At 42.5% G+C, this 8,142-nt stretch overlaps 1 pseudogene across 1 annotated transcript in view; it reads right to left on the minus strand.

The window, feature by feature from the left end:
- Positions 1–7,238, minus strand: part of LOC308689339 (protein NLRC3-like) — a 62,095-nt pseudogene extending 54,857 nt beyond the window's left edge. The window contains exon 1 of the transcript XR_014032239.1: positions 7,162–7,238. The product of XR_014032239.1 is annotated as a protein NLRC3-like (transcript). The remainder of the gene's footprint in view (positions 1–7,161) is intronic.
- Positions 7,239–8,142: the final 904 nt, after the last annotated feature.

Below are 8,142 nucleotides of genomic sequence, written 5' to 3' on the forward strand. Positions count from 1 at the left end.
GTGGACTATAATGATTTTGTTAATGGTGATCAGCAACTAAATATTGATAATGTGGAAGTTACTGCCTTTTGCCTTGGTATGACCTCTCACTTTTTGCTGACAATACAAAGGCAGAGTACAGTAACTTTAAAATAGTGGTCAAAAGTCAAGTTTGAGCTCAAGATTTTTTTATGTATATAATTTCCATTACTAAAACATCTATTTGCCAAATTTCCAGTGTCCTACCTATAATTAATTAAGCGGGACAACTAAAAATCTTTAAAGTCATTTTTCTCAGTTCCACACTCTAGCGACTTAAGGTCTTTTGCCTTTGTAGGGCAGTGTTGCTCACATATTATGGCAGCTCTGTTTGTGCTAAATAGAGTGTAATTACACCTTTGCCATTAATAAGTTTATAAGTGTGACATTCAGCGCCTAGAGTGCCCTTGTGAGCCACTGGAGGGCGCTCCTTCCTAGTTTATGGTTTCATTTTGTATTGTTACCCTGGACTCATTATGCTTTATGTCTTGCACCTGTTTGATGATTATGCTTGTTAGTATCCTTATTTAAACCTGTATGTTTCCTTTGTTCAGTGCTCAGGATTGTACGTGTCACACTGCATTCTCTAGCTTTGTTTCGAGTTTCGAGTTATCTAGTATTTTAGTCTCCGTGTTTCTGACCTCTTGCCTGCCTGTTTTTGATTACCCGACTGCCTGTTCCCTGTTTGTACTGCTGCTGATTTGGACTGCTTACCTGGACTCTGATTATTGCCTGTTTCCCCGTTTGTGCTCTTTGGATTGTCCTTCTAATAAAGCCTGCATTTGGATCACCTGTCTGTTTCCCGGTGCAGTTCGTGACAGAATCCTGAGCCTATACAGATCCAGCGGCTGAGAAGGTCCCGGTCCTCGAGATGCATCCTGTGGCAAAGATAATGTGTCTCTGTCAGGGAGATCGTTCTATTGAGGAGTACGTGGTGGACTTTCTGGAACTGGCTCCCCAAACTCCCCTGGACGAGGAATGTCTAATGATATTCTTCCGTGGAGGTCTGTCGGAACCACTGTATTCGTATAAGCCCATTCACGGTTCGTACAGCAAGTTATTCCAGTATATTGAGTGCGCTCTTTCTATGAGCGGTTCTACGTTTTCTGTGGGCTCTGCGAGAGAGGAACAAGCGCATCAGGAAAGCTTCATTGAACCAGCGCTTCACTCGAGCTCAGCCAAGTTCACGCTACTCAACAGCCCCGTTGAATCGGCGTTTTGTGAAAGGTCCGTCAAACCTCCACCTCGAGTGCTTCACGTGGGCTTTATTGCTCTGGCGTCTCACATGCGCTCCGCCGCGCCAGCACCCCAGATGAATTCCGTTAAGACACCGCTTCAGGAGGGTCTCGCCGATTCTGCGCATCTAGTCAGCCCCGCCGAGCCGGCTCTTCCAGAAAGCATTGAGTCAAGTGAGTCGAGTCCCACCGAGTCAAGTGAGTCAAGTCCCGTCAAGTCAAGTGAGTCGAGTCCCGCCAAGTCAAGCGAATCTAAGGAGTCAAGTCCCACGGCCGAATCTACGGAGTTAAGTGAGTCTACTGAGTCAAGTGAGTCTGCTGAGTCTACCATCGAACCGAAGCCTCCATGCCCTGCAGCGACCCCTCGCCGACGCAGGAGAAAGAGGAGGACTCGCACGGCTCGGTGGACTCCAGAGGGCGTTCCCAGGCTCCTCGCGCTGCCGGCCCCGCCTCTTCTCCTCGCGCTGCCGGCCCCGCCTCTTCTCCTCGCGCTGCCGGCCCCGCCTCTTCTCCTCGCGCTGCCGGCCCCGCCTCTGCGCCTAGCTCTGCCGGCTCCGCCTCTTAAGCTCCGTGAGGTTGTTTTAGAGCTTGTTTCCAGCCCGGAGGCTGGAACCTTAAAATTTCCCAAGTACTTTTTGGGGGGGGGGGCAGTAGGGGCCCGAAAAGGGCCATGGAGGCGAGGGCGACATGGACCACTATACCTATGCCTACTCCTGAGGGGGTCATGGAGGTGGCAGCTACATGGACATTGACACAACCTCCTAGACCTGAGAGGGCCATGGAGATGGCTCCTACATGGACCTTTATCCCACTGTTGATTATGCCTGAGCTTCCCATGTTACTGGTCCCTTCCAGCTTTGCTAAATGTACTCTGCCCTGGTCTTGTGCCAAGCATGCTCTGCCCTGGCTGCCTGCAGAGCGTGCTTTCCTGTGGACTCATTTTCTGCTCTGGTCTCCAGGCCCCAGGTTTCTCCATGCACCTGGCCTACTGCCTCTCCACGGGCCTCGCCCTCCATCCCATCCCCCGTTGTCCTCCCTCCATAGCTCTTAGGAGCGTCTGGAAGCCGCTCCTTAGAGGGGGGGTTATGTGACATTCAGCGCCTAGAGTGCCCGTGTGAGCCACTGGAGGGCGCTCCTTCCTAGTTTATGGTTTCATTTTGTATTGTTACCCTGGACTCATTATGCTTTATGTCTTGCACCTGTTTGATGATTATGCTTGTTAGTATCCTTATTTAAACCTGTATGTTTCCTTTGTTCAGTGCTCAGGATTGTACGTGTCACACTGCATTCTCTAGCTTTGTTTCAAGTTTCGAGTTATCTAGTATTTTAGTCTCCGTGTTTCTGACCTCTTGCCTGCCTGTTTTTGATTACCCGACTGCCTGTTCCCTGTTTGTACTGCTGCTGATTTGGACTGCTTACCTGGACTCTGATTATTGCCTGTTTCCCCGTTTGTGCTCTTTGGATTGTCCTTCTAATAAAGCCTGCATTTGGATCACCTGTCTGTTTCCCGGTGCAGTTCGTGACAATAAGCAACTGAAAAAAGCACAAATGCCAGGGCATGTCCAAACATCTCAAGGACCCCAAAAACACCTTAGACCCCAGAGGGTTAAACAACAATAGCGAGCATTGCAAGAGCAAGGAAATAAGTAATATAAATTATAAAAACATAAAATGACAAATGAGTAATAATATGAATAAATCAAATGACAACTACTTAAATGAATATGGAAGTAAATATAAAAGGAAATAAAATAAAACGACACCAATGTCTGGTGGCTTAAATTAAAACAGGTAGTTATTGTAACCCTTAGATCCTTCATTCCTCCTCTTAATCGTATATGAAAACACTGGATTACATAGACTGATTAAATGCAAGCAAACTTTCATGATCATGATCAAAACATACTCTGAAAAGCTTGTGTGATCAGTTCGTACTCTTCCTTCCACATGCTCTTTAAAAGAACAGCTCTTCTCTGTCGTACCGCATACCAGCGTCAGTTGAGAGTGTGTCTGACGATGGATGAAAGCCTTACGACAGTTGAGTGTCTCACAAAACAAACCGATGTATGAGAAACACTCCTGAAACGGTAACTAATAAAGGTGCTTTCAAATGATTCCACAGTGGCCCTGTGACGATGAGATGCCGTTATGATATTGTCACCTGGTCCGTGTGACAGAAACACATGAGCGCAAGGTACATTTTTTGTAATTGTACATTTTTACAATTACAAAATTGTACAATTGTAAATAAATTACGCCTGAACTCCTCAGCCTTTAGGAGAGGAGGGGTCAGTGAGTTAAGCTGAAGTTGCGTTTATGCTGTTTAAAGCAAATTTACTTTGTAAAGTAGAAAAAGTGTGAAAAAGTGAAAACATCCTTGTCTGACCCCCCTATGAACTTTAAAAGGAGCACTTATACCACCGTTGATCTTTTAAATACGTTCAATGTCACTATACAAGACTCAAAACATGTTTATAAGGCCAGAGCTGAACCCAAACGCATCTAACGTTTGCCACAAATACTGGTGTTCGACTCTGTCAAGGCCTTTTCTTGATCAATTGAAATCAGGCAAAATTCACAACCCAATGAATTGGTGAGGTCCAAAACATCACAAATTAAAATGATAGTCAGATATCAACCAATTGGGCATACAATAAGTCTGGTCAACATGAATAAAATGCTCCATAACATTTTTTCAGTCTCATTGCCAACACCTTTGACAAAAGTTTGTAGCAGAGCAGAGCCACTGACCGCCAGTTCTTGATCTTTTGTAAATCCCCTTTTTTGGGGAGAAGAGTGAGGATTGCTCTCCTGCAGCTCAATGGTAAATGTCCTTTACTTAAACTGTCCCTGAGAACAAGCAACACATCTTAGCCAATCACAGGCCAGAAAACTTTATAAAAGTCCACAGGAAGGCCATCCAACTCTGCATTATCCTCCTCGGAAATCTTAAAACCCTCATAGAGGGACTGCGCCTTTAAAGTTAAGAAATGAAATGTCATTTGTTAAACAAACTGATAAGGGAAACTCTCTTTGCATCCTCTCTGGCACCATTGATGTTTAAAGAACCCAGCTTTATGTCACAAACAGCAAATGTTAATTTGCATTTTAACAAAACAGAGTGGTTTTGACACAAACAAAGAAAAACAAAAACAAAAGACACTTAACCGTCATTAGCTATTTAACTTTTATCATAAATGATTTAGATGAAAAATGTCTTGGTCTGTAAAGGTCAGTTAGCCGCGGTGTTCTGTATTTTCATGAATAGTTAAACTGAATCAAGGAACAACTTTAAATCTGGGAAAAACTCATCAACTTTAGCTAATCTCAAGCCTTTGGTTCTTTGTAAAAAGGACTGAATTTTGGTGAAAGAGTAAGCACTCTCCACATCCATCTGTGTGTCTCCACTAACATCACTTTCAGACTCTTCGTGTTCATCAGCCCATCATCTGACTGAGAAGAACAGCTCATGGGACTCGTCTTTGACACTTTTGTAACTTGTTCAGTGTTTGATTTATTTTCTGTATTTTTTAAATTTGAAAATGTCAGCGTCCAACAAAACCTCTTACTCATTAAACAACACTGACTCAGCTACTCTAGTCGCGGTTTGACCAGTTCTCTGCGGTTCGCCAGGTAAAGAGTCTCCGCTTTCGCCCCGAACGTTAACAGCCCGCGTCTCACCTGCTCTCTCTGGGCATGAGCGAACCACATGCCCTACAGTCCCACACCCAAAGCATTTCATCATCTCTGATGTTACATGCACAGTGTAGTCAAAGTCATCAACCTTAAACTTAAACACCAAATTCAATTCTTCTTCGCTCTTTTTGTGAATCATGTGTACATGTCTCCTAAAAGACACAACGTGTTTAAGATGAGGAGATTTACAGCTGATAGAAATCATCTTTATCGGAGACACTAGTTTTCCGTGTCTATGATAATGTGCAAATGAAGAAACACAGACAGATTTGACCAACACAACCTACCAAGAGCAGCGGAAATGAAAAATAGCGATGCTTGGAAAGTGATATTTTCAGATGAAGTCTTCCTCTGGCGTTCCACATAAAGGAAGACGAGTGGAGTAAAAGAATCGGCTCAAAAGATTTGGTCATGAAGTCGTCTCAGAGATCTCGATTTATATATGTATATTTATATCCTCGTCAGAAATTAGCTTAGCACCGGCGCAGCCCTGCCTTCGCATTTCCTAATGCTTTAAATATACTTTAAAGAATTAGTTCACCCCAATATGAAAATTTCCTAATAATTTACTCACCCCAATGCCATTCAAGATATCCATGTCTTTCTTTCCTCAGTGGGAGAGAAATTATGTTTTTTGAGGAAAACATTTCTGGATTTTTCTTCTAACAATGGACTTCATTGGTTACCATCATTTTTAAGTCCAAATCAATGCAGTTTCAAAAGTCTTTGAAGTGTTTAAACGGGCTGTACGCGATCACAGCTGAAGAAGAGGTTGTTATCTAGCGAAACGATTCTAGCGAAAAATATCTAGCGAAAAATTATAATTTGTAGACTTTTTAACTTCAATAGTTCGGATTGAGCTGATCAACAAACGGACAGGGACCTACGTCATCACGTTGAAAGGTCACGCCGGCAGAAGTACCCCCCCCCAATGTTTACAATGTGACCGCACGAAGGAGGATAGTTCAAATAGTATTGTTTGCTATTATATAAATAGTAATTGTATTCAGTGAATATGAATATGAATAGTATATGAATAACATTCTGATGAATATGAATAGTAGTTCAAATAGTATTGCCGGCGTGACCTTTCAACGTGATGACGTTGTTCCCTGTCCGTTTGTTGATCAGCTCAATCGAACTATTGAAGGTAAAAAGTCTATAAATTTTTTTTTTTTTTTAAATGACCTATCGTTTCTTTGATAACAACCTCTTCTTCAGCTGTGATCGCGAGTACAGCCCGTTTAAACACTTCAAAGACTTTTGAAACTGCATTGATTTGGACTTAAAAACGATGGTAACGAATGAAGTCCATTGTTAGAAGAAAAATCCAGAAATGTTTTCCTCAAAAAACATAATTTCTCTCCCACTGAGGAAAGAAAGACATGGATATCTTGGATGGCATTGGGGTGAGTAAATTATTAGGAAATTTTCATTTTGGGGTGAACTTATCCTTTAAACTACTTTTAAACTTCAAACTACTTTAAACTTCTTCAAACTTTCTGGTCCAAACTTTCTCAAGCCAACTTAAAGTTTGTCTCGACAAACTTTTTAATCTAGTTTGTTATTATTATTATTATTATTATTGAGTATTTTCACATAGGTGAAATAAAAACATAAAATAATTTATCATATTATTTACTCAGGCTTCTTCCTTTAAATATCACAATCCAGACACTTTAATTGGAGAGTATAGATTTTCTGTAGCCATCAAAACTACCAGCCCGTTCTCATCCCAAGGCGTCATAGTACTGACGCTGTTGACATTTCGTCTGCATCAAACGCACATGGCACCCTTTATCGTCAATATGAGACGCAGATAGAAATGAGCCAGAAGGCGCCTCCTAGCGGTCTAACCCTAAACCTACCCCAGAACTAAACCTACCCATATCCTGTGCGTGTCATATTGACGCTAAAGGGTGCCATGTGCGTTCGATGTAGACGAAATGTCACAAGGGTCAGTATGTGACGTCCAAGGATGAGAATGCGTTGAAACTACATCTGTTTGTCATAATCGATCTTCTCACTAAAGCTGATCATCTGTGAACCAACGCCTGGCCAAAGGAAGAGCGGAAGTGTTGAACATTAATGTTTACTTTCCACCTCTGTATATTTCAGATTGTAAAGAGTCTGTAAATTAATCTAAACTAAAAGCAGAATCCCTAGAGCTTGATATCATTATAGTCCTGAAGATTAATTCCTGAAGACTTACCGTGATGTGATATTTGTGCCAGTGTTAAATCTGTGTTGGCTCTCTGTCACCCTGTTTGAGTTTGCATTCTGTGCACTGTCTACGCTTTCTCTTCCTCTTTATGGTTTTCCTGCCTGCAACTTTGACGCAAGCAGAAAACAGGCTAACTCATGTATTGACACACGTATCCTCTGTCCAACTGTATTAAACTGAGAAACAACTGAGCAGAAATCTGGTCTCTGTGTCTCTTATTTGGTTCTCCAAGTGCACTGTCAGGCTTCACGAGATTTGGAGGGCATTGCAGAAGACTGTAGATAATCAAGAAGTTATTATTGGTTATTATTATTATTACTGTGTGTGTGCGTGTAAAGTAAGTGATTATTGCTGTATTTCCTGCCTAGTGTTGACAGAGCGTCTGCTTATTCTTATGTTATGAAGAGTAGCCAATTAGCACATATAGCTTGTTTAATACCTGTGTGAGTCCATGTAGTCTAGAGTGTTTCTACATTATGTTGATGTGAGATGCTTGTGTATATCTCATACATCACTTTATTGTGGATATAAGTTAGCCTGGGTGCCAGCCCGAACACCGCCCACAACATTTTTTGGTCGGGAAGTTCGGTCTGGACTCGATCCGTTGAGGAGTAATTATGCTCGACTCCCAGAAGGCCGAGCCAATCAAATTGCCAGGGCGGGCTTTAATCGATGATGGACAGATGATCTGCGGTCACCAAAGAGCACTTGATTTGAATTAGTTTACAACAAAGACGACTGCCGCTGGAGAATTGAGATTTCATGAGTTCACACTTACAAATAAGTCAGATAGAATAAATGCATATATGACGTGCTGTCCGAGGAGAGGGCTGTGGGCTCGGTAGCCAGGCTTCGTGAAACACTGAAACAGTTGAAGCAAATGTGCCATATTGTGTCGAGGCTTCGAAACAATCCGACACCCGTCTCAATGGTGACACCTAGTGGTCACTTGCAAGTCGCTCCGTGGAT

The sequence above is a fragment of the Scardinius erythrophthalmus genome (genome assembly GCF_964197995.2).
Source record: "Scardinius erythrophthalmus genome assembly, chromosome: 4".
In the NCBI taxonomy this organism is placed as follows: domain Eukaryota; kingdom Metazoa; phylum Chordata; class Actinopteri; order Cypriniformes; family Leuciscidae; genus Scardinius; species Scardinius erythrophthalmus.